The 25,068-nt window shown below is 42.6% G+C and overlaps 1 protein-coding gene across 4 annotated transcripts in view; it reads right to left on the reverse strand.

Moving 5' to 3' along the window:
* LOC100740344 (epidermal growth factor receptor) overlaps window positions 1–25,068 on the reverse strand; it is a 174,899-nt gene that overhangs the window by 57,013 nt on the left and 92,818 nt on the right. Inside the window, exon 1 of one of the 4 annotated variants that reach the window (XM_012387007.3) lies at window positions 21,988–23,106. The exons of 2 other annotated variants lie outside the window; for them this stretch is intronic. The gene's annotated coding sequence lies outside the window, so the exon portion shown is untranslated. Of the gene's footprint in view, window positions 1–18,761; window positions 19,046–21,987; window positions 23,107–25,068 lie in introns of those variants that run through there. One more of the 4 variants, XM_012387008.3, reaches the window with a different exon arrangement.

The following is a 25,068-nucleotide window of genomic DNA, read 5'->3' on the forward strand; positions in this document are numbered from 1 at the left end:
ACGATTTTTTCTTTGTTAAAACGAAAACATAATTTACGTATAAAAATTCTAAACTGCAAAATGTTAAAGAGAAAGGTAGAGAGATACAGCGATAAAGTCACGAAATTGTGACGATTCGCAGGATTAATCCGCTTAGAATATATTTATCTACGAACCGAGGAATGCCATTGTCGAACAATTCGTTCGCGTAAAGACGATATCGTTCCAGGAGATACGCTTAAGTCGCGAAATGATCGAAACATCGAGTCTTAAGGTTCGTCTGTACGCGTGGAGCGAGCTTAATCCAAGGCGGGTGCATCGCTTGTGTTCCTTTCTTAATGGTTTGTTCATGGGTGGAGGACAGTTCGCTGACGTTAAAGTGGAATTGTTATCGCACGGCATACGATTTAATGGCTGATGTTTGCGAGAAACCGATTATTCACGGAGTTTTAATGATCGTGCCCCGCGCTCGACGACTTTCGTAGGAATTGTTCGGCCACCGAGGACGAACAGGGATGATAATTTAAGCGATAAAAGGAGAAAAGAAGAATGAGAAAAAATATGTTCTCGCATTCCTGGTGGAACGCTACGGACGTAGAATTGTGAGTATAAAAAGAATTTAATCCGTGAAAGGATTTTATTACAGGATATTCAGGCGATACGAAAATTCACTTCCACTTGCGAACAACTGCATGCAGAAATATTCGTTCGTTTCTTTCTTTTTATTTGCGTTCTCATTTGACTTTATTTATCTTTAATCGATACGATCTTGCATTTCGTCGTAGCGAAAAGAAGCATACTATTGTTAAATTTCGTAATAACTAATTTTAATTTATAATCTTGTGACTTCATAAAAAGCATTCATTTCCTTTGGCATTAATTTCTTTTTAAATTTTGATAAAATACATATATTATTACCATAAATCCTTTAAGGTCATCAGATCCTTGTGAAAAGTAGTGTACGCTATTTACCATCGATTACTATGGTTTCAGAAAAGCAGATAACAAAACTATTTCAATTTCTCATTTGCCACCAGCCAGTTCAACCCCTAGGCATCGCCATAGCTACACCGTCGAATCTCCACACATCGACCAATCGAAAGAAACTCGAGGAATAAGGCGAACACCCTTCGACAAGTCAATTCAACGCGCTAATTGAGCGAGCATTGATACGTCGCTCGGCGGTAAATCGATTACTTTATAGCAACCAGCAAGAATGTGGTCCTCCCTCGATCTTCTCGTTCATTGGAGAAAAGGGAGTCTGCTGGTAACGTGTCGTCGATATATTAGCGTAATTCGCCCTGTTCACTACGGGGTAATGGGGTAATTGCTTTGTGAATCCTCGAGACCGCCATGTTCTGGTTGTCTCGACCTGTTTATACGTCTTGCGGCGTCTACCCACCGCAAACTTCTAACAAGCTTCGCCGCCAATAGACACTTTTTCGAAACGCTTTACGCCCGGTAGTCGTAGCTGTAAAAGCCGCTTCACTAACGTGCTCCAGCTTTCCTCGTTGCTCCTTTTACTTGGTGAAGTAGGGAAAATCCGATAAGTCGTGTAGGTTGTATCTAAATTGATTCGAAGATCTTTGAGAAATGAGATTCGATCGGATTTTTTGTTTAGACCAGTGGAAATGTTTGCAATAAGATTATTTTGATATTCTGGAATGCGTAAATTAGCCAGATTACCGTATATATATTCTTCGATGTTGAAGTCGAGTGGTTGCAGACAAGATATTGAAAAATTTCCTTTTTCATGGATTGTTATCGTTTAGATAAAGACTGTTAATCCACTGTTTGATAAGTCGTGATGGATTCTTTATAATTTACATTTAACTTGCATTTCTTGAAATATACATTTATATTTCAATTTCATTGTGTATAATCCAAGTAGGCGCATTTTAACAATTATTTCTTACTGCTATGTATAATGAAATTTGAAAGCTGAATTGAATTGGAATATTTTATCACTACGTACATAAAAATCAGATGGGAGATTCCACGAATAAATATAAATAAATATTAAAAGTTCAGTTCGATAAAATTGTTATTTATGGTTATCGTAAGTCACACAACGTCTGAAAATCTAAAATCCTCCTCGTTTTCATTGAGATTATAAAGAATGAAGCTGATCGATTTAACTTCTATACGGTTCAATTATTAATCGAACAATTCTTAGTGAGAACTATTTTTTAATGAAATTGAATCTAAAGAATCTAAAATCACACAACATCTCAAAGTCGAATCTCTTTCTTCTATCCCACTCAATTAAACCACGACTCTCCTTTTCCGATATCTGGCTCGATCATTCAGAATCCCACAAAAACCCTTACAAGGGTCGGCGATGCTTGGAACAAAGTTCCCGGATCGTAGTCCAGGAATGGTTAAGCATTTTTCCACGGTTGGTTTGTCTGACACGTAGAACCGTTTCACCGCGGCGGCGCGGTCGCTTCTACGGAGACAAATGGAGCGAGCATGGGCTGGCATCGCGGATCGCGTGTTTCCGACTTGGTCCGAGGACTCCACGATGCCCGGTGTGTCTTTGCTGGAGGTTGGCGAGTGCGAAGTAACGAATCGACTATTGTCGCGTCACCAGCAGTCGCGCTGCCAGTCTGCGCTTTTCACGGCCTGATGCCGCGTGATTCTGCCGACAGCAACGGACAGCAGAATACTGAAACGGCAAGGTTCTAGCTGTTGCTTCGTGTCGGCTGCTTACCAGGGGAACAACTGATAGAAGAGGACTTTACATGGGGAAAGTCGCGTGAGAAATTCTCGTGTTCCGAGGAGGTTTTTTTGTGTTTCAAGGATGGTATCGAGGGATGGACGTGAATAAACGCGAAGAAACGACGGGAAGCGATGGTTGAATAAGATCTATGTGGAGGATGCAGCGACGCTTCGCGAAGATCGAATCGGATAAGCTCTTTCGTATCAAGAGGGAAGATAGGGAATGGAAGATCTAAGATTTCTGGTTCCTTTAACTTTTTAAACTTTTAGTTTGCAGTTATTCTTGACTTGCAAGTATGCGCAAAGTACTTTTCCATTTATTCTAGAAAAAAGTGCATTGTTTTGATTTCAATATTTTTTATACAACAGTTTAATGCATAACTTCTTTATTATGTCTGTAAACAATCCTCTTATAGAGAAATATATTCTGTAATGGAACGAAAGGGAGATAACAATTAGAACGTCCATGATAATATAAATAATACAAGACAATTAACTTGAACATACACGAGAGACCGGTTTGAAAGCATCGATCGGCTTGGTAAACTATATCGATCATCTCGAGGGGTTAATGGGGGCAATAATTATGATCGATTCTCGCCTCACAGTGTTCGCGATGGTATCAATCACCACTTGTTTTTACTCCGGTTCTTTCTCCACCATCCTTCTCTTCCCCTACTCGCTCCCCTTCGACGATTCTTTTTCCACGTTCACCGTGCGTTTACACGCGTTCTTCTACGACGAAATATAATGAAACCTCCATTAAAGTTCCAATCGTCCCGTTCGGAGATCCCGTATCTGTAATGAGAATCGAAATTCCTCCTCTTCCGTTCTTTTTCGTCCTTTCTTTCTCCTCGTAGCACGCGTGACTGTCGATTAATAACGCGCGGACGTCTATTTATCAGTCGTATCGTTCCAAAACAGATTGATGTCCTGTCGATGTTGAAACATCGACGGCATTTCTCCTCGACGTTCTTTCTCTTGTATTTCATTACGGAATATTTCATCTAGATTGATAATTTGTTTGGATCTTTGGTAGGGTGAAAGTGATACAGCAAGGTCGTAAAATCCGTGTGTTCCAAGTTTGCAACTTTCGATCGTAACAAGTAATTTGACACGTATCGAGAGTTTCAAGGACTTGGGTCTTCGTTTAGGGCTGTACGATGTCGACTCAGAATTAATTCTTACTCTAAAGCAGAATGATTATATCTAGACTGAATTTTTATGTATTGATGGGGAATTTAAAGATGCAATAAAAGAATAAATCGATCTCGATTAGTAACACTACCTAACGCTTTATTTTAAGTTATCGCTTCCTCTTGCTATACAGTACAGTTTAACGCTAGAAATGTTGGTATTTTTCACAATGATGAATCGACAGAAAAGGATCGAGGAGAAAACGAGAAGAGTTGATAGCATAATCGAAGAGAAAATTGCCAATTACTAGCGTTAAAAACGGTGCCTGATTACGCCCAATCAACCGTGATCCATCTAAAGATCGATCAACCTTTTTATTTGATCAAAGAGTGGAAATTAACTAGAAGTTACAATTCCATTTTTCTTTTTTGAGACTATTATTTCAAATGTTCAATATGAACAAATTACACACTTGGATACACTTGACGTCACGCATAATGAGCAACGCGTCATAAATATACACTCGGCCTGTTGCTATCTGACATTATCGAGCTAAATTGAGTTTTAAAGATCAAAATTTCATGCTAAATGGATTTATCTTCGGGGCTATATTTTAACAAAGAAAACCACTGAAGCTACCTACGGTAGAACCTTTATCATCTAATCTGATCATGACACGCTATTTGAATAATATTATTAGACAAGAACAACATCTTTTAAATAAAAATGTAAGAATTTCTTTCATTTTTGTATCTTGATCCGCCGATCTTTCTGGAAAGAAATCATCTCCTCTGTTAATCAATATTCCATTAATTAATCGTTCCATTAATCGATATTCTGAAAATCCATGTTCTACCGTACTTCCTTTCTGATATCTAATTTGAAAGACAGAAACTTTCATACGTCTTCGATCAAACTACAAGCGATGGCAGCTAATTACCTACTTTCTCCTAGAAAAGAATTCCTCCAGTGGAATGTCTATGCCAGAACGAATTAAGACCACGAAAAAACGATATTGTGAGTCTTCACGCAGTATATATAACCCCTATCCATTTGTTCTACCTCGTATCATTCGCAACAATAAAAAAAAAAAAAAAAAAAAGGAAGAAATAAAAGAAAAGAAATGCGAGCACGCGTATCGAAAGTTACTGCCACTTTTAGACTCTCGTAGTTGCTCTTATGGAGCGTTAAAGTGAAATATCTGGTTGATTCGCGTCGTATGCAGATTTCGTATGCCGCGAACGCTTCTCTCGTTGATTCTAGCCTCGAGTTGCTTCATTAGCGCTCGCCGTTCAAGGCAGATCGGTCCGGGATTCGCGGTAGTGGCGTGAGAACCGAGCATCGACTTCGATCCCTCGTTTCGCAACATGGAAAACCTTGATACGATATTTCTAATTGTTATTCACTGCGTTCGTCGCTTTAAATGAGTCATTAACGGCGTATCGATGGCGTCTAATATCTGGTCTAGTGCTAGTGGCTAGTGATGCTCGACTTTTCCAACTGAACGAACGACTGTAAAATAGACTTTGATATACTTCGTTTGTATGATCGTGAATTATTTAGATGTGTTTGAACAAATAGTAGATTAATCAGGATGTGAAGTTTGATCTATTCGCAGTATTATTTTCGAAGAGAAAATTTCATCATATCGGAAACAATATTTCATCACCTTAGCTATCTTACTATACCAGTGTTATTAACCAGTATTAATCGAGTGGATCTAATCTCGGCTAATTACTATGGAAGGAAGAGACGATGAAAAATTACATCACGTAAATTGCTTTCAAATTCTTTCCTTTCACCACTGGCAACATACAAAAAAAAAGAAAAGAAAAGAAAAGAACTCCATAGGTACGAACAGTAAAAACTCGTACAAGAATGTCCAAATACTTTGAAAGATTCTTTTCCCCTGTCTCGCACACTATAATTCTCGATAAACGGAGCATTACCCGAGCACACACACCTGACCCAATCCTTCAACCAGGTCCAGTTCAATTTCAGCGAACCGCGCATCGTCCGCCAATTAACCGAACAATCTCGAAAAACATCGAGATACCTCGGAAAGAAACGCTGCCCGATTCGCCGGTAACGCAACGCGTCAGAAATCCACGGAATTGGATGAGACAGAGAGAAAGAGATGAATGGAACGCGGCATACCAGCGAACTGACGATGGTGGCGAAGGGGAGGAAAAAGAAATGTCCAGGGCACTCGCAGACGTGAGTGTCTCTTGGTCCCCTGATTAGATCATCAAGAATCGTCCGTCGAGTAGCCGGCAAATGGCGATGCAGCGGGCAATGAAATGCAATTTATTCAGGTTAGGGATCACTCCCCGCGAAGATACAATTCGCCTGACGCGTAGAACACCCAGGAGCAACGGTGGACTGGCGGAGAGGAAGGGCAGCTGGATACGCGCGCCCTGAGAGCTCGTTATACGGGCAATGGGAATGCGACGGAACGACGAGCGCCGCTCCACCGCCGGACCACCCTGTTCGATACCGACGGAGAGGGATCGAACGACAATGTCTCACTTGAATTTACTATCGGCCCCGTATTCTCCGTACCCGGTCGGCTTTCTTGCGACAACGCTTGCCCGTGCTTTCGTCGGCTAAACCGAGAACTCAAGGGCCACTTGGCCCGCTTCGCGATTCACAGTTGCAAGTGACTTGAGAGTTGCGGATATTAACCCCCTAGTCTTCTGAATCTTTTCGAGTAAGATTAGTCGTTTATTGATTTAACGGCATTTCCGAAGCGGGGCATTGGACTATCGTGCTAGGTGATTTTAATTTAGGTGACTTCGTCAGGTTTATGATTGGACGAATTTAAGAGGTTTAAGCCTTGTCATGTGATCTTTTTCAATGGGTAAATATGACGGTTTAACGTTGGTTTAACGCTATCTTTAAAACGGAATATTAAAATATCGTGTCGGATGATTGAATTTTTGTCAACTTTGATTTATGATATTTACGTAGGATATTCAAGTAAATTCTTTAATTAAGTCAAAATATACTAGTTACAACTACGCCGTGTTGGTTCGCTTTGTGACTCTAAAGCTATGTACAGACGGTACAGGGCAGACACGAGAGGCTGCCTCGGGATGAGTCAACGATTGTCAGTTTTTTGACGAGATCAAAAATGCCTTGCAGCTCCAGCTATGTACAGACAATGCGAGGCAAACCCGCGAGGCGTGCCTCGTACTATACACAGCTTGGAAGGTGAAATACGATCGTAGCATAGCGCAGTGTTTAGTATTAACTGACGCAGTAAAGCTGGTGGGGCTACTTGTAGCGATTCAAGGCCAAGGAGCAAATTTCGAGGTTAGATCAAATTACCCTAGTAGGGTGAGTACCTGTAGAATTGTTTGGGCACTGCTATACGATATACAGGTTATATTCGATAATCAGATTTTTCCACGTAATAGCTATGCATTATATATGTGTGCACTTCCCAGTACCTTGAAGAGAGAGTAGAGAAAGTTTCGCAAGTTAGAGGATCGTTGGGAGAATGGTGAACCACTCTGCCGGTTTACTGACTCGTTTGCTCAAACAACAGAAAGCGCGACCAAGAAATATATGTATACTTGATTTTATATGTACTTTGAAAGTCGTCAGCGAACATAACTAAGATTGTAATTGGATTTGGAGAAATCGTAATTTTGTGAGGAGAACTTGCCTTGGGAAATATTTTCCTCAAGGGAAATTAAATATTTCTGTATAGTGCAAAACTAATTTGTAATCACGAGTAGTAGCGAAGGTCGTGTATTTTCATTTATAACCCACGGCTGAGTGTCTCCGATGAAGAAACCTGAACTTCCTGCAATTTCTCTTTAACCTCAACCAGCGTAGAATACTACTTCGGTCGGAAAATCTGCACGCTGATACAGCATACTTGGCATACTAAAACCAGTCGCATAACTGTACGCACAAGTTGACGCGCGTTGTTTACGTTGAAAGTACCACAAATGACGTAATATTTACTTCGCATACATTCGATTCGTTGGAACTTTTTAAAAAAAATACTAAAAGGTAAAATCCAAGAATTATTATTAGAGGCATGAATTTTGCCATATGAAGAGCACACGTGAACACGAATATTCACTCTTATTAATTTCTTGACTTCAAGTAATTTGTTCATGAGTATATGTTCGTAAATACTAATTCTGTAAATAACAAAATAAAAATTTGCTTTCGTAATGTTCAACAGGCTGCGAAGATGTATATTTAATCCCACAAAAAGTTAGTCGTAGTTCTTTAAATTTTGTCACAGGTAACTGTCCTCCGTCGAAAGATCCCAATCGTTGCGTCAGTCCACCTTACGTTCCTATCCACCAACGCACTTCCGATCGGTGAAAAAACACGTCCGCTACTGGCCACCGAGGGAGGGGAATGCATCGAAGCTGTTCGATTGCGTTAAGGTCGACATCCGTTCGACTATCGAGGCCGTGTCTGTACGAATACAGACGATAATAGTTACGCGGACAACGATAATTATGCAGCGCACTTTTCTCCGCTCTTTCGCTCCATCTAAGTCGAGTCAGCTGACTGCGTGACCGATGATGTCACCGTTGCAGCGTACTCTCCTCGATGCGCGTTCTCCAGAGGAGCGACACCCACTTGGCCTAACACCTACTTGCCGTGCAACGTCACGATTCGAGTACTCCTCGCGTTTCCAACTCCCCTTTTCCTTCTCTTCTTTTTGCAGTCTTACCTCTAATCGTTTTCCTTTCTTCTTCTGTCGTTTCCTTCTGTCCATCCTTGTCTCGTTCGACTCTCTTTCCCTTTTACACCGGTTTTTCTCTTTCTCCCACGCGCAGAACGGTCGTGAGCCTCTCGCGAGTTGTACACTCGACGAGAGCTTATTAGAACAGACGTAGCTAGGATCCTTCGGATCCGTAAACGGCAGGATTCGCCCACGTGGCCAGCGCCTTGAAAGGTATACTTGTCTGTCGTTTTCAACCGCGTCTCTTTCGAGTCATTAGCGGGGCTTCTCTCTCCGCGAGTATCGAGCAAGCAGGAAAGACAGGCCTCTTTGTTCGGGGGATCAAGGTGACGAGCCTCGTATCTCCTCCCCGCGATTCCACTCCAATGAAGTCGTTGCTGCCTGCTGCGATTTCGCCGGTTTTAGCGGTTTAATGGATCGGCTGCTGGAATTTATATCGTTTCGGCCGAGATTTATGCCGAGCGTGTGTAATTGCAAATTTCGGTCGCTACGGTGTAAGTGGTTAAACACGATCGATTGCACCTTCTTGCGAGATCAAACGTAGATCTATGGATGTAGGTCAGTGTTTAAAATAGATTTTAGTAATGACTTGGAAACTGGTATTCGTTTCGTTTGGTAACAATGATCGATTAATAGATATTGTCCTTTTTCTAGCGTTTGATAATTTGATTCTTCTTATTTAACGGCTGGGTCGTAATTTGTTCCTAAAATCTACGTACAGGTGAAAATAATATAAACCTGCAAATATATTCTTTCGAAGATGTTAATATGGAAAATTAAATATTGATAAAAGGTGTCTGATATCTGGACATGTAGACACGCTTTATCGCTGCTTGAATATAGGAGTGGAATGCGAAATGCATACTTATATATCGCTGAACGATAAATATGGTAGTATTAAGTCGTGTTTAATATTATCAACAAACGTAACTTTAAAGATTATTTAACTTTAATCCCTCAGAAATTGTTGTTTAAAGGTTGGGTTATTGGCTAAAAGCGATATGTGTCTTGAACTTCAATTATTCAAAAAATGTACTATCAGTGTCGTTCAAATAATTACAAGCATCAATACACGCATCTTTTTTATTTGCCATTCGAAATGTAACGGATCTTGTCAATAATTCTTCGTAATTTTGAATCTTTCGTAACTGTATTACACTACGACAGGGTAAAAGATGACAAAATTATCCTCCCGACAAGATACGATTTATCATTCGTTTCCAATACCTTCCGCGCTACTCTCTCATCGACAAAACACTGTGTGCTGCAGCATTTGATAAATCCAGTCCTCTCTTCGCGCAACAAATCTCAACACATTCGTGGCACGTCAGACACCGCAACGGCGGTAGGAGCTCGCGATGGCGACTTCTTTTACCCCGCTGAAATATCGCGACAGAGGTCGGCAACTCGTCGCCACTTTTTCCTCCGTATTTCGTTCCCTCGACTCGGCTAAACCAGCATTTGCCGCGATCCGCCGAAAATATCGGGGTGTCCAGCGTATAATAAGACACGGATGAACGTCGTTACGAACACCTCGGACACATGTCACCAGGTACACGGACGAATCCTTGTTGTTCGTTCCCCGGACCGCGTCTACGTCCGCCACTCGTCAATTAGAAGCGACATCGTTCCCGACACGAAAAACCTGGCCGGGCTAGTACCTCGAATCGAGGCCGTAGGGATTCGGGAGAATGACATTAACATACCGACCGTGAACGAGTAAAAGGGAGACAGAAAGACGAGGAGAGTCAGGATAGGATCGACGCGCGTCCACCGGCCACGAGATCGGCAAGAAATCAACTGTTGCCTCTTCGGCTACGAAAGATCTCGCGCGCCAGCTTTCGAGAAACCGGCAAATTCCGCGCGGTTCCCCGGAATCGATCGAACTTCGCGCCTACCGGCACGATGGGCCTCGGGTAATTAAGGAAGACGACTTGATTCTGCGTCGCGTCGTCTGTCGTCTTCATCAGGAACCCTTGATTACCTGAAGTCTCGGTCCACCGGATTTTTTAGCCCTGCTGCGACGAGAAATTGTTTTCGGTACGTTTGAGCGTGAGAGAGAAAAAGAGAGAGAGAGAGAGAGAGCGTGAAAGTAATATCGAGGTGTCTTTGTTTTTGAGACGAGTATCATCGGGCACGCTAATTTACATAATTGAAAGGAGAAATGGAAATTTGAATTCGCAGTGGAGAATTAGAACGCTTTTGTCTATGAGAATGAAATGAAACCGAAGGCGAGAGTTCAAACAGTGACGTTATTATGCGCAATGGTGCTGTTATAAACAGGCCATATAATACCAGGTCGTGATATTGAATCATAGCACCAGGTTATAACGTTCAGTTGTAACGCCGAATTACAACATTCTGATTCCTTATTCACCCTCAACTTTTGTCCTATACTTAATGCACCATACACATTTATAATTGAAGCGTTCATTGATCAACTCCATAAACTGATATTTAAGAAAAAATAACATTATAAATAACATTTTTTAAGTGAAAACTTAAGTATATTGTTCGTCTCTTGAAAATTGAATATTAATTATACTACGTAGGTAACGAAATTGAGAAATCTACAAAAATTGGCGTTGATGAGTTTGGTTTTAGAGAACCTCGATTACGAGACACAGTTTCGAACCTATTCCATCGCTAGTGATCCATTACGGCCGATCAATGTGATATACCTCTACTCGTCTTCTTTTCAATTATGCACTTTGCACAATGGTCGCTGCAAACCTAACCGAAACCAGTGACCTTCGATCTCATCGATGAACGACGACGTGTCTAGAAGAACGAACTGAACAATAGCTCGGAGACAGTGTCTGGGGCCACTTGGAAAGATGAAAAGCGTCCATTGGGGACACCGGTCAATTATGCAAGGCGCCGCGAGTGTTTCCTCGTACAATGGAGGTTCGCAGGGCTTGCCAGCGTCTGGGAAGCAGGACGTCGTCTCGGACGTCCTGAGATACCCGCGGCGAAGAACTGTACACACAGGGTGGGCGTCAAGGACTCTAGAGGCGAAGGAGAAGAGACGATGCGAGGGAACGGTACGGCTAAGCGGCCATATGTGGACACCGTGTAGACGGTGAACAGGCCGCGTGTACGACTCACGCGCCTTCTGTCGCGTCGCACAAGTCGCCTATACGCGACCGAACCTACCCATTCGTCGGCGAGCTTTCGGCGCGACCAGTGATTTGCTAATTGTATGTCGGTCGAAATTCTGCTCTGTGATTGTGGTGTGTTTCTAAAGTGGTATGCATAATAGGGAGATATGAGGCAGTTGTTTTTTAATCTCTTGATGTCATATCTCGCATAGATTACACGTTTCTAGAGCGGCATACGAATCAGTTACCCGATTCGTTGTTTAATTGATCAATCTAAAATTGAGATATTGGAAAGTATCTTGAAATAACGCTTTAATATCTGATATTTCAAGATGCTGATAGTAAGAATATAAACTTACGTCATTCTTCTATACACCATGTACTTTTTTCTATTAATAATTTGAACAAATGTCCGTTTTGTAAGAAAGTAAAAATAGATACTGAATATCAAACAGTAACTTGACATCCCACCATCTATCTCAAAGTCGTTCGAAGTAATTTTCTATAAATATTTCCTCCTTACTATTCCAAACAACGCTGCGTCTACCCCTGATTAATGCAAACGGCGTATCAGAAGCGATCGCTTCTCGAAACCGTGCCCGTAAAATCCTGTATTTTCCAGCATACGTTCGAACATATTGTCTTCGTGGAAGCGAACGCTTACCACTATAACGTTAACAATGAAATTCCAACAAATCACTCCATGGTCTTTTCTCTTTCTGCTAATTGATCGTAAGTGGAACTGTATGCTCGCGATGGTAAAGGATGGCTCTTCACTTTGAAACACACAGGCAACCCCGTGCGAATAGGAAAATAAAGAGGAAGAAAATGAAAAAGTGGCGAACGTACTGGTGCGAGTATGCGTGTAGATGTTCGAATACTCGTTTGTCGAGTTGGTGTCTCGGCTGCAAGACGGATACCGTGTTCCTAAGGAGTCCACTCCGGTTCTCCGGGCAGCGCGTGCCAATGTAAGCGACTGTTTCGCGGTCCTGCACCAATCAATCGTCGGGTTTTACACCGTCGGGACGCAAACTGGTTTCGCAGGGACGTATTTGCGTTAATAGGACGCCGGCACCGTGAATACTAACCACGGGTATGCGACACGTGGTGAAATGAGCCGTTCGTTTCGCGACCAAAGCCGGAAAAATCCAAGTTATGATGTAATTTTCACGAGGTTCGTGCCTTCGCCCGGCTGTGCACGCTCGTTTAGCGAACGACTTCAGTCTCTGGAATGCTAAGTTTGACGATTGACGCTAATGATCTTTCGCATCACTCTTTTATACGTATCTGAATCGTGGTAGTTGCGTTGTTTATGATTGCGATGGGGAAATTGAATATATTTAGTGGTTGGTTGTGTTTGATACAAATTGACGCTTTAAGTTTTAACTCCAGCTTGTTTCTTGATGTTACCGATGATATCGATGTTTGACGTTATTTATATGTAGGGAAAATTGAAAATATTCAGCGCAAAAAGGAGCGCGTATATATACACTACTGATCATAACATATTTAATAGCAATGAACGCGCGACTGTTTTTATTTTCTAGTTATTTTACTACAAATCTGTTATTTCATTCGCGTCATATTTATTACGTTGCTCTAATACGTATGATCGGTATGTGAGCGAAATGTAAAAAGGCTCGTAAATAAATTACACGTCGAAATGTTAAATCTACTTGATATTTAAAATCCATTGGATCGATGCTTATTAGCATATTCAACGTTCAAAGGAGTAAAAAATTGACGCAGTATATCATACAAACAGTGAATATATTATATCCTAATCAACGCGATAAACTGAGATCGATAAACAAAATAAAGCACAAACCTAACGTAACGTAGTTGAAGTACAAGTACTAATTGGCCAAGTACAACGCAAATTATGTACTTGATCGAGCTATCCTACATCTTTCCTGTTTAATACCCCGACAGCGCTAAACGATTTGCGCGTACCGACTTCATCCAGTAATAACAAACTGCCAGCGATAAAGCGACACAGCACGTGGGTGTCCGAAAGGGCGATATCGATGGCAACGATTAGCTCGGTGTTTAGATCCGCAAACTCGTATCACGTAATCGTCTAATAACAGTTTCAACCGTTCACTACCATATGCACGTTTCACGCGGACAACCGCGACACGCAAGATCAATTATCGGATGATCGAGAGTCGGTGTATTTCGTACTGCTTTCCTTTCGTGCACGACCGCTCATTTGCGTAAGTGAGCGCGGCACGTAGAACCGTGAGCTCGCGACGCAATCATAAAAACCGAGTATAATCGACGTAATTACCAGCCAATGAGCGGTTCGTACTTCTAGCTGGATACAGTACGTATATCTCTACCTACCCATCGGCCATCGGTTTCGTTCCTTTCATTTCGACCGACCCACGTAAGCAACGCGAGCTACGCTGCCGCGTGCTTTGCAAAAACAAAAGGAGAAACGATTTTCTCGATCGAGGCATGCCATCGAGAATGGAACGGTTCGATCTCCGCTAAACGTAAGTACGTAGCATGTGTAATTGTACGCACGAAATCGCGTGCCGCCCGAGGAGAAAAAGTGGCTCGGGTTCGGGCAAGGTTGAAGGTATTCTGGGAAAGGTTCGGTTGGGAAATAACGTGGATGAATATTCGAAGGGAAAGTACGTTTGTGGTAAGGCTCGGAAACAACAGTTACTTTTGAATATTCTTATAGATGGTGTTTTATGTATTTTTATGGTAGAGCATAGATTTTCAATTTCTCCGCTGGAATATTTTTCAGACGAATCGTTAATACCAAACTGAATAGAATATATGGAACAAATTCTTGGCATATCTTTGTACAGTCGTAATACGAATTCTATAGAATCTAATTGGCCATAAAACGTTACAAATGAAACGTTGCGTTAACGCAGATGCAACGCGTGTGAATATCATCGATTAAAAATCTTACCATTCAAGGTCTTTTAAACTTCTTATCCTTTCTAAATTCAAAATTCTTTCTAAACTCAATTAAGCCTCGGAAAATTGCGAAAGCAAGAAATAGAAACCAATAGCATCGAGACCGAACGAGGCAGCGTATAAGCATAAAGGCATGCGAAGCATCGCGAGATAATATCTCCTTTCGCTTAGTTCCGCGCTCTGATGGAGCCGCATCAACGGAAAAATACGCGATCATAAGATTCTTCTGCAACTGGACTTGGCCACCTAACCGCGTGCTCTCGAAGCTTGGATATACAGAGATTAGAGAGCTACGTGTAAGCTCCTATATATCTCGTTCAGAGGTTGGATTCTAGTCGTGGCGAGCCCTTGTAATCTTTAGCCCTCGAGGTCAGCACGAGCTCGCCCATACCACCGGAGATCCTCCGTAGATAGAGAAGCCCCGACTGAGAAACTCGTGTTGGTATGTAGCTCGGTACACGATGCTACCCCTCTGTATTGGTAGATAGATACCCGACAATGCCTGGTCCAGAGGCTGACCGCATATTATGCAGCCAAAGTCGTGCTCTGGCTAAAGACAAAGCTCTCCATGAATCCTGTGTCGTGACATAGCAAATAGCGAGAGCAGTTGAGAGTTCAAAGGTTTTGGAGCATTCGGCGACTACATCGTACAATTACAGAATTATTTCTTTTTTCTGATAAAAGAGAGTAGATCCGAGTGTTCTGGAATTATTTCTCTTTGCCGATAAATAAGAGGAGAATTGGACGTTTTGGTTGTCATTTCTTTCTACCAATATAACAGAGATGAGTATAAAAACTTTTTACACAAATCGGACGTACTCCATAGAATTGTTGAATGTTACGGAGGAATTGCGCAAAATCGTACGATTTAAATAGAAGAAAAATAGTAAGGGGGAAAATATCGAGCAAATTCTTGAAATTTCTTGTCATAAATGGAATATGAGTTGAAACGAAGCCAATGATTCTACTGATCGTTGATTATGTTTGAGTCTTAATTACATTAAGAATATCAGACGCGTTGATCGTATAATGTCCGAGAGATTTACAAACATTTCAGTTGAAACGATCTCTGGTACCCTTTGAACGTTCGTTTCGTTGCAAGTTGCGTGTTTGTGCAAGACTCGCGTTGAAGATTAACATTTAGATGTTGACAGCAGAAGTAAAGCTTCGTGTACGAACGAGCGTTACGAGTATACGAGTCCGTGATAAGAGATAAGAGCGTTGTCCAACAGCGGTTCGTGAGTTTTACCAGGTGTGAATGCTAACTAATAAAATTCCCTTTATCTTTTCGATACTGCATCATACGTCTCCCAATATCGAACAAGATATCTCACGAGCATAAGCGCGTTTCTAAATTTCGCATGAAACGAAAATATCATTTATTCGGTGAATACCTCGAGCATCGAAGATTGGATCAATTTTAACTCACGCACTTATATTGCTTTGAAAGTTTGAAACTTTAGTTTGCAACTAAGTTTGAAAGAAATATGAAAATTTACATAGAAGCTACAAAAGTATTCGCATAGCTAGCAAAAGTACTTGAACGGTCAATTATCTATTATATTAATTGTAAACGTCAATATCCACAAGGACTATTTTAACGCTTGTACACTTAAAACGCCTATTCATCCTGTATACTAACTTTTTATTAGAAATATGTCTGCAGTAAATATCTTGTAACTTCTATACGTATACACTTTCAGATTGTTCTTTTTTTAATATTACCAATACAATCACGACGATAACGTTCCATTACGGTATTAATGAAATTTCAATATGCTTTATACGACACATACGATGTATACGTAACAGTTCTCCATGGTAAGCCGTTCAAGTACGATCGTGAGCCACATGTGTACATAAAGTAATCCTTTCTAGCACGATCAAACGTGATCCATGCGATCAGCCAGAAATCGCGAGAATCGTAATCGCATCTCGCTAATATCACAGTCGAAATCAAAGAAGAAACACGGAGAAACGGTTGAGGCTCGATTATCTCGAATCTTGGCAGAGGATCGAGGTACTTGCGAAGAACGGCGCAACGTCCAACATATCTGTGATGCAATCACGGATCTATGATCCTCTCTTCGCGGCTCGGTCGACTCGCGGGAAACCTCGAGTCCCGGGACGCTGCGTACACTTCTCGCAGGACCATGCATCTCGCGTGCATCCTGCACCATGGTCCACGCTATAGCTACCATTCGAGCGTGACTTTAGCATCGGTTTAACCTCATTCCTGCCGGTGACGTCACTCTCGCCTTTCCCTCGACTCTGGACCTTCCAGCATCTCCCGAGATGTGCAACCAGCCACCTATCGACTATTATAGACGTACGGACGATTATTCGACTCGGTGAGCGATTTGCGAGCCAGTTAAACGCGATCTTTCGTATGTTCTCCCCGCGCGTCTCGAGTGTTCGTGCGAGAAACACAAAAACCGATCACGAACAGTCGCGAGTTTGCCGCGATACGTGGTCGCCGTGAAAGTAAGTCAATTGTGAAATTTAAGGGGCTATGATTCGACTCGCGATTTTCGAGCAATATGCAAGCTCGTTTGTTATTTAATTAGAGATTTGCGTGCTGTTCGATTTGTTTACATCATTGTCCCTCTTAGTTTTCCGTAGAAATTTTTACGGGATCGGAGTTAGGTTTCTAACGTGATTCTACATTATTTGTATAGATATCTATTCACTATACTATATGTTATATAGTTGCACAGAATATAAAGTTGTATTTATTCGACGTTTACGCAGATAATACTTTAACCGCTTGGTCGTTCATCGATTATTCAACATCCTGAATGTCGATGAAGATCGATCGTCTTCTTAATTTTCTGACGTTGATTCCGACGTTCTACATTGTGGTTATCGAATACTCGTAACAGTATTTATCTCGCAGTGTATCGAATTGTTGCCAATTATATTGTATCGTAATACTGTTTCCAAGTAATTTTGATTAATTATGGAAATATTATAGAAACTTCTCTTTAAACGCGCATTCGTAGTTTCTTACTTACATAAGAAAAAGGTCGCTGACAATTGGCTTGTCTCTCTTTCTTGTCAACGACAATCCGTCTTCGACACCGCGAAATTGCTATAATTACGCTATCAAACAGTTATTAGGACGAGCGATGATTGTCGTAGTTGGTTGGTTTTGTAATCGCAACGAACAATGTATTGTAAACAAAGATTTATTCTATTTGACGATAAAAAATTGCACAAATTGCAGGTTTTCTCGCCGTCGAGTAAACAAATCGATGGGTTCGTCGATTTGCGTTTCTATGCAAGGTTTCCGATGCTTTATTGGTCTTAATAACTCTGCGGATTGAGCAAAGAATAACAGTAAAACGTGACGTCTTGGACTTTTAACGAGCGACAGATCTTTGTGTTGCCGTCATTAACGAGGTCATCGATGCTCTATAAATTCCGTGTCTTATCTAAATTACGTGTATAACAAGATATTAAACGTTTACACCGTACAATCTCTGAAATGTTTTTTCTACTATCTCTCTATATGAAAACGTTTCTTTCTTTTTTACGAGGTCAAAAAATAAAATATATTTAATGGAATTCTATTATATCGATTTCATTAAAAAGAGTAGTAATTATCGATTAATAATCGCTGCGTTTAAGACACATCAACGGGTAAAAGGAAACGATGATCGTCGAGAAACGAAATATCGAATTCTTCTGGAGAAATTAACATTTTTTATGACCAGAGAGACAAACTTTTTTTTCGAAGTAATAGTCTAGTACGTCTGTGTGCGTGTATACCTGTATATTCTTTTCATCCAGGCTACAACAAAGAAGATGAGGTAACCCCTAGGGATCCGGCGTCAATATCCTCTAACTAAGATGGGTCTCAAGGACCTTGCACGGGCTTTGAAGTGTCCCATAGATGCTCCAAAAGCTACGCGCCCTGCTCTCGACTCTTGCACGTTATGTCCGGGAAAACCGTAAACTCTCGGTCACTTGGCACAAGTCTTTTTCACGCAGAAACGATTGCTTTCATGGGTACGGAAAAAGGTCTCGAGTTGAAAGCCATGTAACGACATTTTTTACAGAACGTTCAGAAGAAAAATAGGTACTCGTGCTTGGAAGACTCGCGAACACTTTCTTTTAGAAATCAAGTCATACATAAAAGTTAGAAAATTAACAAAAATTGTACATACTTCTTCGCATTTGGAGATAGATTTTGTTATTAAACTGATAAAATTATGATAACCGACGAAGCGTTAAACTGATAAAACGATCATTATCGATTTACGATACGTAAAATTATGCGAGCGTCGTAATTACGATAATATTTATCGAATGATTACTTAGCTCGCGAGCAAAAGGTAAAGCGTAGAAATATTTGTGATAGATTGGTCGCGATAACGTAAACACTATCGCGCCTACGTCGCAGCGACGTACCGTGCTGGTTACTCCGTCCACATCCAGCACGAACTGGTCGATGTGACAAATTACGCGATATCAAGGAATCGAAGTAAGCGGAAAAGAGGCAAAAATGTTGCGCAACGTATTTATCACCGACACGAGTCTTGTCTTTCCGTTGAAAATAATGGCTGGCCGTGGCGCGCGGAACCGCCGCTAACAATGCACGTTGCATCGATTACTCTAACAATCGGTTCTCCTCTCGGCTGCAAGTAGGGAAACGTGCTTTCAGGACGAAGAAAAAGCAAGGGAATTTCGTGTAGGCCGTCTTGCACGTTCACGTCATCGGTATTCCGAGTTTCTTCAGCATCTACAAAAACACACACCACGCTCCATCGATACAGGATTTTTCCATAAATTACCTCAAAACATAGAAGTCTACTGCATTTTCAGCGATGCGTTTAATTTTATTCTAATTATATGGATGACATTCTAATGTCATTCCTCGTCAGGTTTTCTTTTTTATTGTTTTCTTTCTGTCTTATCTTTGGTTGGAGAACCTACAACGCGAACGGATTATAGTTCCTCTGTTTCAAGAGTAGGCGCGTCCTTAGAGGAAGTAGGATATATATATCCTTTTTTCTTTTTTTTTTTTCTTTCAATACGCTGCTTCACGAGAACACTGAACGCATCCTACATCATACTCGACCGAGTGGACGCATCCATATGTACGCATAACCATAAAGCGACATCCCAAACGTGGTATCCGTCGTCGAGTGATGCGGAGAAGAGTCGAAGGCATTCGTTATCGTGACGAACGTTCGCACACCGGCAACCTAATGCGGCTTCGTTTAGTGCATTTCAACAAATTATACGGCTGCTTTTCTTCACTTTGTCTACGCAGGAATAAATTTGTACCCGGATGAAACATGGAAATCATCCCGGCCCTATTTTATGATTTTCAAATGAGGCGGAATACATTTGTCTTTCCGAGAAACAAACTCTATCGACGTTATTGAGCTGCGTATAATTTATCGCTATCGAATCCCTATTACCTTGTACTTACTAAAAAATGAAAAGCTTTATAGGGCATTGACATTTTTAAATAATATTATTAAAACGTCCTTAATAGATTAGCAGAGGCTCAGGAAATATCGAATGACTGTTATCACGAGCTTCGTATGTTTCGTTTTATTACGATAAAGCAAGCATTACGTTGTCTACGTGACAACTAGACTGCGGATATTTACACAAAGTCATAGTTTTACAAGCGCTCGTAGAGAAATGAAGCGAGGAGAAAGAAGATGGAACCCTAAATATAGAAATTATTTGCGGTCTAATCGATAATTAGTCTGATCGATAGTCTAGCGTCATATATTAACCAACAACGAGTGTTAACCGAAGAAATTCCATGCAGAGACGACACGAGCAGATGTCACAGGGTAACTCCAGTGGGAAACAGGCGGTGGGGAAAAAGGGTGGACGGGTCCATGATTTCCCCGTGGCTCGAGAAGTTTGAAAAGGTAAGCCACCTAATGGTCCGGTGCAGTGGCAGATGTCACATGCTCGGCAGTCGATGTTTTTCAAACGGGCGTTTTGCCGCCAACGCAAGCCGACGGCTTCTTACCCTGGCGTTCAAGTCTCTCGATGTTACTAACGATCCAGCAAACATTAGGCGGCAGAGATCCCGGCGAGACCGCGAAGAAGAAATTCCAGGCTTGTGCAATCCGCGTGCTCGTGGGCCTGGATATCGACACGGAGTTTCTTACCAACGATCGGTCGGTTAGTATATACGTGTGCAACAACTATGTGAAGCAATTGGAACGCGGCATATCGAGGGGAACGAGGAAACGTTCGTCGAAACGTTGGATCGGCACGTAGCGCGTACGTTGATAGCGAAAAGAGAAATTGAATTTGTAAGGAAGGTTTCGAGAGATCTGTGCAAATAGAAAATCCACGAACGAAATGGAACAAACGGTTAGATATGGAAAATACGCGAAGGAGGATATGACAAGTCGAAGAAGTCCGTGGCCAAACATATTTATTCAAACACTGGGCTCTGTATCGAATTCGTCGTTCCTAAGCCCGATACACCCCTGACAAGGTGATCGGATTGCAGAACGACCGCGATGCGAAATCGGAGTAAAGTCGATCGAGCGCTAATTCAGATGAGGGGAACGGTGAAGCCTCAGCTTCAGGGATTCGATCGTGGTCGATCGCGCGAGGGATCGTGCTTTTTCCTGACCACGGTGTCAAAATGATCAAGAGCGATCGGTCGACACGGCCCGAGTAAAAACCTATATATCTGGTCACGTAGTGATCCGCGACAAGCTACAAATGGTTTCGCGGGGATCTGTTTACGTTCACGGCCAGAATTTATGGGACGAACGTGCGCCGCGACTCGTACGTGAAAGTCTAGGCTCGCGTGATTTCGAGGAAGAAACACGATGGCGATGGTGCCACCGGCTCGGTCCTTTATAAATCTTTTGGCTGAAAAGCAACGTCGGTATGCCGTGCTTTTTACAGGAAACACGCGCGTCTCGTTGTCGCTGCGCGTTTTCGGTGGCGGCTCGCAAAAGGCCGCGTTTCGACCGATGTCGCCGAGAATACACTCCAGGCCTGTGTGTTGCACGAGGGAAGAATGTACGTAAGAAAAGTTAAGGCGTGTCGATCTACCAGACCGGAGAGAGACCGTCTCTCGACTGTGGACGAGACGTTTCTCTAGAAACTTTCGCCGTTGCCGCGTGAACGTGCGATGGAGCTACGAACCGAAGTCTACGATCGTTAGACTACTCGTAGTCCCTACGATTGTAACGGGAACGTTGTAAGAAACAACCGAACAGGAGGGATTGCATCGAAATGATAAAAAAAAAAGAAAGAAAAGAAAGAAAAAAAGAACACCGATTCGATAAAGTTATTTCGTACGATGGAACTTCGTTTCCTATGATCGTTGTACACAGCTCGAAGGTTTCCCTCCCAACACCTGATACATAACGCGTGTTCATGTATAAAGTCACTCACCGTCTATCTGGCAGTGATCATTCGACCGACGAAATATCCAAGACAAGGCATTCGAAACGTTGCACGTTCGAAACTTCAAGGGAACTAACGTTCACTTTCAAAACAAGTAACTCGTGTCCCCGAAGTTTTCCTCAGCCGCGTGCACCGGCAGAAACATACAGAACATTGTCGATATTCGTTCCGCAAACTCGTATTGCACTTTCACGTAAACGAGGCTTCGATATGGAGGAAAAACTAACGTCGTCCACGTGATCCCATGTGTGGCCAAGGAAACAAACCTCTTGAGCGGATAGTACGTGGCGGACGTGCGATCTGATATCGAAATCGAGTTGGTCAGAAGTGCTCCAACAACGATCAACGCACGCAACGTCACACGAAACGGTCGACATGCGTGAAAGAACACAGCAGACGTCTCCAGACAGGCGCGTCCATGAGATCAACTGACGAGGTGACACGCGAGATCGAATTTACGCAGCTGATAAGAGGTGCACGCGCGCACGCGTTATCACTGTCAAACACGTTGACGGCGCATTCTGCGTCGTTCTGGCATCGCTTCCTTCCACGAACTCGTTCTCTCGACCGTTGTTCTCGAGTTGCCGAGAGCGGACACACCGGAGAAACGAATTCCTTCGTCGTTCCTTCGTCCACATAAAATCCGAAAGTTTATCGTCACCGTTTCGGCCAACCTGTTTCCACTGACAACAATACCCCGAGAGTTCTCGAGCCTCCCCTTGTGTCAACGTGTCCGTTCGCCTCGAGACGACCACGCGTTAGTTCTCCACTGCCTGGATAGTCGTCCGTGATCGTATCCACCCACGATGATATCCCGCGGACGAAGATGCTCTACGAGAGCAACGACAACCGAACAACAAAGATTTCCACGACGACACACGATTGTTTCACGGATCACTCGCGGTTCCACGATACTACACACCGAGAGAAAGAGCGCACGCGCTAAACAACACGAGAAAGGAAGAGGCGGCTTTCACGAGAATTCCAGCCGATCTTTCGAGGCCTCCTCTTCGGTCCGCGCGTCTCACCTTGCGGAGAGCGAGTCTCCAGGTCGGCCATGCAACGACGCACAGGTCCACGCTGGGCAGGAGCCTCTCCTCGCCTCTCCTGCACCTTCAGGCCTCTCCCTTTCCACCTTCTACCACCACCACCGGCACACGTTGCTCGGTACCGCCACTACCACCGTCGGCACCGGAGTCGCCACCACCGTAGAGTGCCTCTCCACCTTCTCCTTCGCTGCCGTCAGACTTCCTCGCCTCTCTCGCCACCCCTCTCGACCGACCAGAAGACAACTCCTAGCCTCTCCTCGTCCCTCGTACCCTTCCCTTACCCCTCGACTTGCCTCGCCTCGCCTTACCTTACCACGGCACTCACCTTCCTTCTTCTTTCACCTCCTCCAACGTCTTCGTCCTTCTTCCTTCGTGGATCACTCGGTTTCTCTACTTTACTCCTCTAGCCAGGTAGAGCGACTGTTAAGTATCTCTACGCGCGCACATAGCCACACGGAGCAGGGGCCACGACTCTCGGCCCCTTTGTAGCTACGTGAAACGCTTCTTCTCCGGTGTGGATGTACGGCCAGCATGATCCCCCTTGGTTCTCTCTTTCTCTCTCTTTCTTTCTGCATTCGAGGGTTGCTTGCTAGCTATTTGCTCGCGCGCAGTGCATCTGGACTCGGAAAAAGCATATGTTCCCTGACTCTGTTTTTTCCGTCAGCGCGACACAAGGAATAGGAAGATATCAAGAGCTACTCCGCTCGAACTGCGACCCGCGATTTAATAAAATTGGAGCGCTCGATGCGTGGGTGTCACCCTGACGATCGTGATTTAGACCCCTCGGAGAGGCGCAGTAAACGTTCCCAGAAGAAGTTTTATGTCAATGCTTGAATCGTAAAGTGGACTACCAGGCGACCTTTCCATACCTTCTGTGCACAGCTGCATAGGATAGGGGAATTCCGGAAGCGGTATCTTATCGGGTGTCGTGCCCTTTGGTAAACTAAAATTTTACCTTAGGTTTCGTGAATCTAATAAACGTCGTTGCGTAAGGAGTTCCAAGAAGTACGGTTACATATTCCTTTGATTTCGATCCATTAATTAGATAACTCGTTCGACGATTAGTGAATAGTTCTTCTATATTCGACGAATTGTTAGAAAAATTCGTTCGTACAATCGGCGCGGAAACTCTCCGCTCGTGCTCTATACCTAATGAAGCAGCACTAGTGCTGTATTCGCAAGAATGTAGAATCTCGTTACGTGAAAGCTACCTTGGGCAGGCGTGAAAATACATCGCGTTCTGTTTCCAAGAAGAATCCACAGCCAGTGGCGCTGCCAGAGAACAGGAGAAACATTTTCAAAATCGCGGTCGGGATTTCTAGCGACTGTTTCTTCCGCGAACCACGCGAAAACGTCTTACCATAAATATGTAATAACGCAGGTAAGTACTTGGTCGAGAGACCTGGTGCTTCTTTCTGTAGAGGTTATGCCTTAAAGCGTAAACGCTTTGTGCCGGTAAATGGCGAAAAAAGGGAGACGTTTCGTGGAACTAAAGCTCGAACTGACGCGGCAGATCGACGCGAACGTAACGGGAATTTGTTGAAACAGCAAATGTTTAATGTATGCTTTTACTCTTTGTGTAATATAATTATTATGCGTATTGCGATTATATAATATTCTGGCTCTTTTATTATACATAAGTAAGTTCCTAATGTTGTAATAAATATAACATTACCATATATTCAAGAAACTAGTTTACTTTTAATGATAAGTCAACAAATCTTTATAACGTTTGTTATTCAATTCGATGCGTATGAGTTTTAATCGATGTTCGTGAAATAGGAAATTCCACGAACAGCTACCGTATGCATAATATTTTACGTACATTGCATTTTTCCTTGCTACACTCAACTAATCTCATGTATTATGTTTATCTCTTAGTCTGCGAAATTTCTTAGAAACTAGAAACTTCTAGTTAACGAGATTATTTCAATGTCGCGAATGCATTAAACACTCAATCGTCTGTTTGAACAATTCGATAAATTCTCTAACGAAACTCAACTTATCGACCAACCGAACT

This window comes from Bombus impatiens, unplaced genomic scaffold (assembly GCF_000188095.3).
Source record: "Bombus impatiens unplaced genomic scaffold, BIMP_2.2 scf_0442, whole genome shotgun sequence".
Lineage (NCBI taxonomy): Eukaryota > Metazoa > Arthropoda > Insecta > Hymenoptera > Apidae > Bombus > Bombus impatiens.